At 37.0% G+C, this 7882-nt stretch overlaps 1 pseudogene; it reads right to left on the reverse strand.

The window, feature by feature from the left end:
- Positions 1 to 2335: 2335 nt before the first annotated feature.
- LOC107570833 (hyaluronan synthase 1-like) lies at positions 2336 to 5118 on the reverse strand (annotated as a pseudogene).
- Positions 5119 to 7882: the final 2764 nt, after the last annotated feature.

The following is a 7882-nucleotide window of genomic DNA, read 5'->3' on the forward strand; positions in this document are numbered from 1 at the left end:
TATTGAAAGTAGACAATCAACCTTTGTGTTGGCAATTTCACAAATGTGACCACGCCTTTAAACCTATAGCGTTCTTGCTGTAGTGAATTTATGATGTTTAACAGTCACTCAAGACACTTGCTTCCACGTGTTTTATGTCTTGGGGGGGGGGGAATCTATTCTATAGGCTGTTTAGAAACTCATTTTAGATTTACCAAAAATAACACTTTGGCCTTGCATGTTACAATATACATACTGTATGACCTAAAACACACTTGTGGTCACATATATATTTGCAGGTCATGTTCCTACAATGATAAATGGTTTATTAAATGACTTCATAATTATTTACCAAACTTTCCCATGATAATTATGACATTAGGGGGTCATTGTCACAATCTACATCACTCTTTCATGCATTGTGATGTGGCTGAGTAGTTCCACCCACTTCAAAGAGAAAATCCTGATGTCGTCATTGAAGTGCAAGTCTGTCATTTTTGACATTTTTATGAAAGACATGAGCATGAGTGATGGAAATGGCATTGTAATCATTTCTGTGACCCAGCCATAGTGCAAACATTGTAAACCCCACAGATGAATAGAAAATAAATCCGCTAATGAAACATAGTTTGACCTGCTGAGACTGGCAATCAACATTTTCTCAAGCACTTTCTTTCATTGTCCATTTATTCCTTATGATACAAGCCTTATACCACCTTACTGTTTTTATTCTTATTTTCATAAGAATATTAGTTTCAAAAGCATCCTAAAAGAAGCACTGCATGTTAAAAACAAAACAAATGATCATAAACCTCTTTTCCGTAAACTTTTTGAGGTAATACTCTTCACATTTGGTTCTAGTAGTTTAAGCAGTTTTTATATTGCTCATATAGTTTTAAATTATACAGCTTTTTTTCTTGTTTCTGGCTGTGTTTTGTTGAAACATTTTAATTCTTAACCTCTATAAGTGTGATCCACCTTGGTTGCCATTGGTAACAGTCTAAACATGATACAACACTTAAACTTTCTTCATGAAATGTTTTGCATGACGCAATTACCCCCAAACGACAGCCACCCTGCTCCGATTCAGCCTGTTCATGTGTGACAAGATGCCCTAAATCACACAAATGGTTAAATCCTTTACTTTGGATTGAACATGCATATACTATCCCACAGGTTTATTATGGCCAACCATAACTTATTTGTGGGCTGTTATCCTACAGTGTTACTGATTTTGCTGTAAATGACACCCAAACTGATTTGTCACTGCTAGTCTGCATGTACAAATGTCAGGAAGTCCTCCCATATACTGTATTTTGTTAAAAGATTACAAAATTGTCCTTAGTTGCACCCTTGTCAACATCCTACACTGCTGGAAATTGCTGTGTTTAAGAAATATAGGTAAATTAAATATTTTTTCAAATTAAAGTATAACATGCATTTTAAATGCTGAGATCATTCCAGCAGTGCAAAACGAGAAATAGTTACTTCTACGTTGTCTACATTGTTATTTTAATCGGATAATAATTCATGGTGATATAGTTTTGTCAAACACCAATGTTTGAAATAAGTTGAACACATTTTCCTTTAAAAACAATTGATTTAATCCCTTGTATTGTTTAACTAACAAACATTTGTAACTTCACATTTACACTATTTCTGCCAAAAGTATTTATCAATAAATATACTGACTCAACATTCTGTTCAAGTGCTAAAAGACAACATAAAATGCCATGTCACGTTACATCAGAAAGAATTAAAAAGTATTTTAATCAATACACATCACAAAATACATTTAGAAATACCTGCATAATTGTTTCTCATGAAATATTTGTCATTTGTGTTAGTAGTCATTCTGATATGCTAAAATATCATCAATATCACCTGTTCAGTGTGTGTATGTATGTATCTATTTATGTTCTATAAATATGTAAATAAGTGTTGTAACAGGATGTCTTGGTGTTTGCTCAGTTTTTTCAGCAATCACCATCACTTCAGTAAGCTCAAAGGTGTACACTGATATAATCAAATTCCCTCACTAATAATAACATATTTGTATTTAGGTTCAATGCTATATTTGTTCAATTTAAAAACCTATAGCATCAATGTTGACTCTGTATGATTGCTTTCTGCACATTTCATGTATTCATTATATTTCATAAAGACTGGTCGCTTCCACGTCATTTCTGGTCTCTGAATACTTAGTGGACATCATAAATTATGCGCAATACTAAAAAAATCTAATAAAATATCAAGTTTAAAAACAGTCTATAAATAAAATTGCATGTAAACCATTTTTAAAAAGAAGTGTTCTTAAATAAATAAAAAAATGTGCCTAAATAATTGTCCTATACATTCACAGTGTAACTCTGTGCGTTTTCGGAATAATCTCCGAAACCACATCCAATAGAGGCAGATCATTACGAGCCAGTAAAACACGTAAGCTGTAGCTCCTAATATTAAAAACATGATCTCCTCTTTCTTTCCATCTGTTGTCCAGTCCTTATTGCTTTCCCTGTAGATGGCGTACACCAGGCCTCCCAACAAAATGGCAGCCCACACTGATAGAGGTGCCAGGGGGATATAATTCCCCACCATTTTACGACGGCCCGATGTCCCCCAGCTGCTTTTGTTCATGGTGATAATGGCAAAGTATTTGGCAGGCAGGAGGCTGGTCATTATAGAGGGCAGAGTATAAGGACATGAACAGCATCACTGCTTTCTGTCGTAGGATGCAGGCATAGGCTGCCTTTACCAGACCAATCAGTTGGATGCAGCACAAGACCCACAAAATGTCCCACAGAGTGCCTGTCCAGAAGAGCTTGATAATGGTGGCAGTGACAAAAAAAGGAAAGATGCCTGACACAATGGATTCGTAGGTCATCCACAGGTGATGCTTGTGCCACCACATAGCATTATAGAGCCATTCACGGAAGTAGGATTTGGTCCAACGCGTCTGCTGATTGAGCCAGCGCAGAAACTGGGCAGGAGTCTCCGTGTAGCACTTAGAACGGGCAGTGTACCTTAAAGAAACAAACTGTCAAAACATGCCTGTTTGAAATTAATTATAATTTATAAGTAGTTGACAGGAAAAGGACCTCATGATTTATATGGTATAAATGCAGTCTTATGGTGTCAGACTATTTTCCACCATTTGACCAATTGGTTCTTTCTGCCATTACCATTAGAGATCACATAATTTTTACAACTTTCAAAATAGAGTTATTATCTATTATCTCATTAATACATTTATGTTCAATCTGCTTATGCCCTACTGATGGATAGGTATGGGGTGGACCGTCATGCTTATTTCCGTATGAATCACATCATACAAATCAATGAAATTGCCACCTCATAAAATAGTTGTTCTCTCATACTGACATAGAGATCGGGTTCATCACATCATACAGAAAGCTAAAGTTCGCAAGCACATTTATTCATTATCAATATGAATTTGTTTGAACTTTCTTATCCGTTCTGTTTGCCATAATAATATGTTGATATTATTATGATGACTCTCTTGTCACTACAGACAATCCTGTTATACTAGGCTGTGAATGGTTTGTAATGGTATTGTGCCAAACGGTGCTCAAGTTGAACCTTTCTGCCAAAAGATGGACAGCTGCTCATTTAGCTTGTAAATAATCAATTGTGAATCATACTGTTACTACTTACTTTGTAGCATAGCCCATGCTTAGCATTCGATTGGTGAGATGACGATCATCCCCGAAAGTACAGTGGGTGCCAAGAAACTTCTGGTTGTACCAGGATTCCAGAAACTGCTGCAGCAGGTCATTCCTATAAAGACCTGAAGCAAAGATCATGATACTCAGTTATTCCTACAGACAAAATGTTAAAACTCAGATCAGAGTAACCACTGAAATAAGCCTGCTTGGGTAGTATAAGTAATAGCCTGTAGTGACATCCGTTGAAAAGTCATTTTGTTTCAGAGGCAATGCAAGTTATTGGATTAAATATGTTTTGATTAAAAAAGCTGCACAGATGACTCATTCAGTATGAGACCAGACATATGCATTTAGTACATAGGCTCAGTTTTGATTTAATGCAAACTTTAGCTTGTTTAGTTTCTGTATTACCTAAGGGGCCGCTGATACAGGAGACGCAGTCAAAGGAGGACTGGCAGGACCTCTCAATGTTAAACGCCATCCAGTAGCGCAGGTTGCTCATGAAGCGGATATAGGAGTCTTTAAGGTTAAGGATCATCACATCGCCACCCACGGCACCGTATTTCTGGTTGCTTTCCAGCACCTTGCAAAGCTCAACTGTGGCCAGGGGGTCTAATTTTGTGTCCGAGTCACATACCTGATTAAACAGCAGAATGAAAATTGATTATTCCTTGTATGAAATTTTTCTTACATACACACGTTGCCATTTTCTCTAAAATGCAATGCTCAAATTTGTACTTAAACTTGTGTACTTGTCAGTATTACTAACCTGTATATAATCTACAGAGGATCCTAGTGCCTTGAATGCTGTGTACATCACTTCCCTCTTTCCTCCCCATTTTTGCATGATGCACACACACTTCTTGGTCCTGATGAGTTCTTCAACCTCTAAGCACTGAGGGTCTTCAAACACAACTCCATCGTCTGCTTCTGGTCGATCAGCTTCAGCTGCATCCTTTTCATAGGCAGTGGGGTTCCAAGAGTGATAGTTGTTTTGCCATATATAACAGCCAGGATCCTGGTCTGCAAAGACCTCACGGAACATCTCCATGTAGCGGTCAACTTCTGAGTTCCCGTCCACCACCATGATGATGTGTAGCAGCTCAGATGGGTACTGCAGAGCCCGTACTGACTGAAGGCACTCACAGAGATAAGCAGGGTCCTCCTGATAGGCTGATAAAGTAAAGCCGATGGTTTTTGTGTAAGAGCATAGTTTGCGTCTTGCATTCATGCGTCTATGCTCCACAAAGGCAAAAAAGCTCTGAATTAGGACGTGGAGGCTGAGCAGCACTCCATAGAAACCAAATGAAATGATGTTATATGGAGATGTGGCTATCTGGAAACCATCGATGTATGCCCATAACATCACCCCAAGTACCAGGAGAGCAAAGAGAAATGTGAGAATGGCCCGAACCAGAGAGCCAAATCTCCTTAATACTGGCTTGATATTCATTTTATTATGAAAATGCTAGAAACAGGGGGGGATAAATGGTCAATAAAAATGATAATTAATTTGTCATCATCATCATCATCAAACAAACAATGGAAGGCCAATATACCTTGTAATCTCAGTGATGTAATGCTTTAGTCTAAATATTGACCAATATTGCACTATGTAAATTAAATGAATGTATATAATGTACATATTCTATATAATGTATAATATATAAAAGCAAAAAAATGTAAATAAATATTCATATAAATAGTATAGAATTAAATTAATCGGCTGATATTAACATGCCTATTCAATCGGACAAATCTTTACCCAGGTTTATTCACTCCTTCTTTGACCTTCTCTCCTCTTGAACTAACTGTTCATTCAGGACCTAAAAACTTATAGTCTGGCCCTGAGCTTAGGGAACATCCCTTCTGCAGATGTGTAATGAGCTACAAATGTGCCTGAGCTCAGATCACGCCCCATTCACAGGACTTCCATCCGTGACTCACACACTGTCAAAACTCAGAACTCCTCTTTCTGAAATTCGGACGTTAGTGTTGGGTAAGGATGTGACACTTACAGAATTGCTGAATGATGAATGACTGTGATCAATTAGGTTTTTATGGATTTTATTTGTTAAGGTTCAACCGTATCTTACGGAATAGTCATGTTTCGCAAGATGTGCACATCTCTGATAATTGGAGGATCACACTAATTTTTGCACTTGCTCTTTATGTTTAAAGATGAAAATAATTGGTACCTTTTATTTTAATGGATTGTTATGCTTTAAAAAACCAGCTTCTGTATATATATCTGGTGAAAAACTGTGGAAGGGGCTGCTCCTCTTGATCTTCATAATGTAATATATGTAGGCCTATACTACATATAACATTAGAATATACATGGTTTTTATCTGAATCCCTGGAGTTATGCAAACAGGGCTCTAAGTTTCTCTATTCTTATTCTCTTATTTATTTATTTACATATTAATTTGCATGTTTGACTATATATATGCATCGTGGGCTTGTCAGTGATGCCACTGCTAACTGTTATCAAGGAAACAGGAGGGTGTAGAATAAGAAACAAAAGCTACCCCATCTCCTCATTAGATAACAGGGTTTTCCATAGAAACGTCAATACTGTCAATTTATCTTATATATCTGGTGCTTTTTCTGTTTGTTTTGGCTTGGTTTGGTTTATTTTTTGGTAAATGAAATTGCTCTAAACAACAATATAGTTTATCCAAGGACTCCTCTGCCTTAATAAAACAGAATATGTTGTCCTCTTGTGGTACAATACTGTGTCCTCCTGCTATCAACACTGAAAAACTTGGATAGGCCTATTTGAGTTGACTAAACTTAAAGCCCTCCCCCAATAAATAAAGGACAGGTTTGAGAAGCACTGGGTCACTTGATGTCAGAGTCGCTTTATGTATCTTTGGTTGCTTTGCTAGTTCATGATGCTAATAGTATTGTGTTAGAATAGTTGTTTTAACATTCTGTGTCGTTCTACCCATAGTATAAGACAGGGTACTGCAAATAAGCATTTTTATTTACATTTCTTAATTTACAGCAAGGGTGCCCAATCCTGCTATTAGAGGGTCAATATCCAGCAGAGTTTAGCTCCAACCCTAATTAAATACACCTGAGCCAGCTAATCAAGGTATTCAGGATTACTAGAAACGTGTAGGCAGGTGCATTGGAACAGGTTGTAGCTGAAGTCTATAGGACACTGGCCTTCTGAGAGTTAGACTGGGCACTCCTGATTTAAAGCAGTGGTTGTCAACTGCGTTCCTTAAGCCTTGGAGGTCAACACTGCACATTTTGCTAGGTCACCTTTGTCTGACACACCCTTGTTGGGTCTTCGAGCCTATGTCTGAAATCGCCCCATACCCTTAAATAGGGCACTATTTGTGGCAACAGCCATTTGTAGTGGTAGCAGACAGTCAACAAATACACTAATGACTGACATGTATTTGCAAAGTTACTTCTAGTTACAGATGACTTCACAATTCAAAATGTTTTCTTCAGCATTAATATACACCTTTTTTCTTTTCCTTTATTTAAGATATAAAAGTTGTTCATTTGAGTTTCTACAACTGCTTCTGAAATTAGTTTTATTACAATATCGTTTTGCTGTATCATCTTGTTATACCAGCAGAGGACAGCACCGCATTATCATCAAGTTCAAGACATTGATGCTTGCATATAGACCATCCACAGGCTCCGCACCCTCCTACCTCCATTTTCTCTCTCTCTCACTCTGTGTGTGTGTGTGTATATATATATATATATATATATGTCTTAGATCTTTGAGTTTAGCACATGAAAAATGTGGGCAAAAACAAAAGTGTTGCGTTTATAATTGTTCAGTGTGTATATATATATATATATATATATATATATATAACTGTTATCAAGGAAACAGGAGGGTGTAGAATAAGAAACAAAAGCTACCCCATCTCCTCATTAGATAACAGGGTTTTCCATAGAAACGTCAATACTGTCAATTTATCTTATATATCTGGTGCTTTTTCTGTTTGTTTTGGCTTGGTTTGGTTTATTTTTTGGTAAATGAAATTGCTCTAAACAACAATATAGTTTATCCAAGGACTCCTCTGCCTTAATAAAACAGAATATGTTGTCCTCTTGTGGTACAATACTGTGTCCTCCTGCTATCAACACTGAAAAACTTGGATAGGCCTATTTGAGTTGACTAAACTTAAAGCCCTCCCCCAATAAATAAAGGACAGGTTTGAGAAGCACTGGGTCACTTGATG

This window comes from Sinocyclocheilus grahami, unplaced genomic scaffold (genome assembly GCF_001515645.1).
Source record: "Sinocyclocheilus grahami isolate Dianchi unplaced genomic scaffold, SAMN03320097.WGS_v1.1 scaffold1511.1, whole genome shotgun sequence".
In the NCBI taxonomy this organism is placed as follows: Eukaryota; Metazoa; Chordata; class Actinopteri; order Cypriniformes; family Cyprinidae; genus Sinocyclocheilus; species Sinocyclocheilus grahami.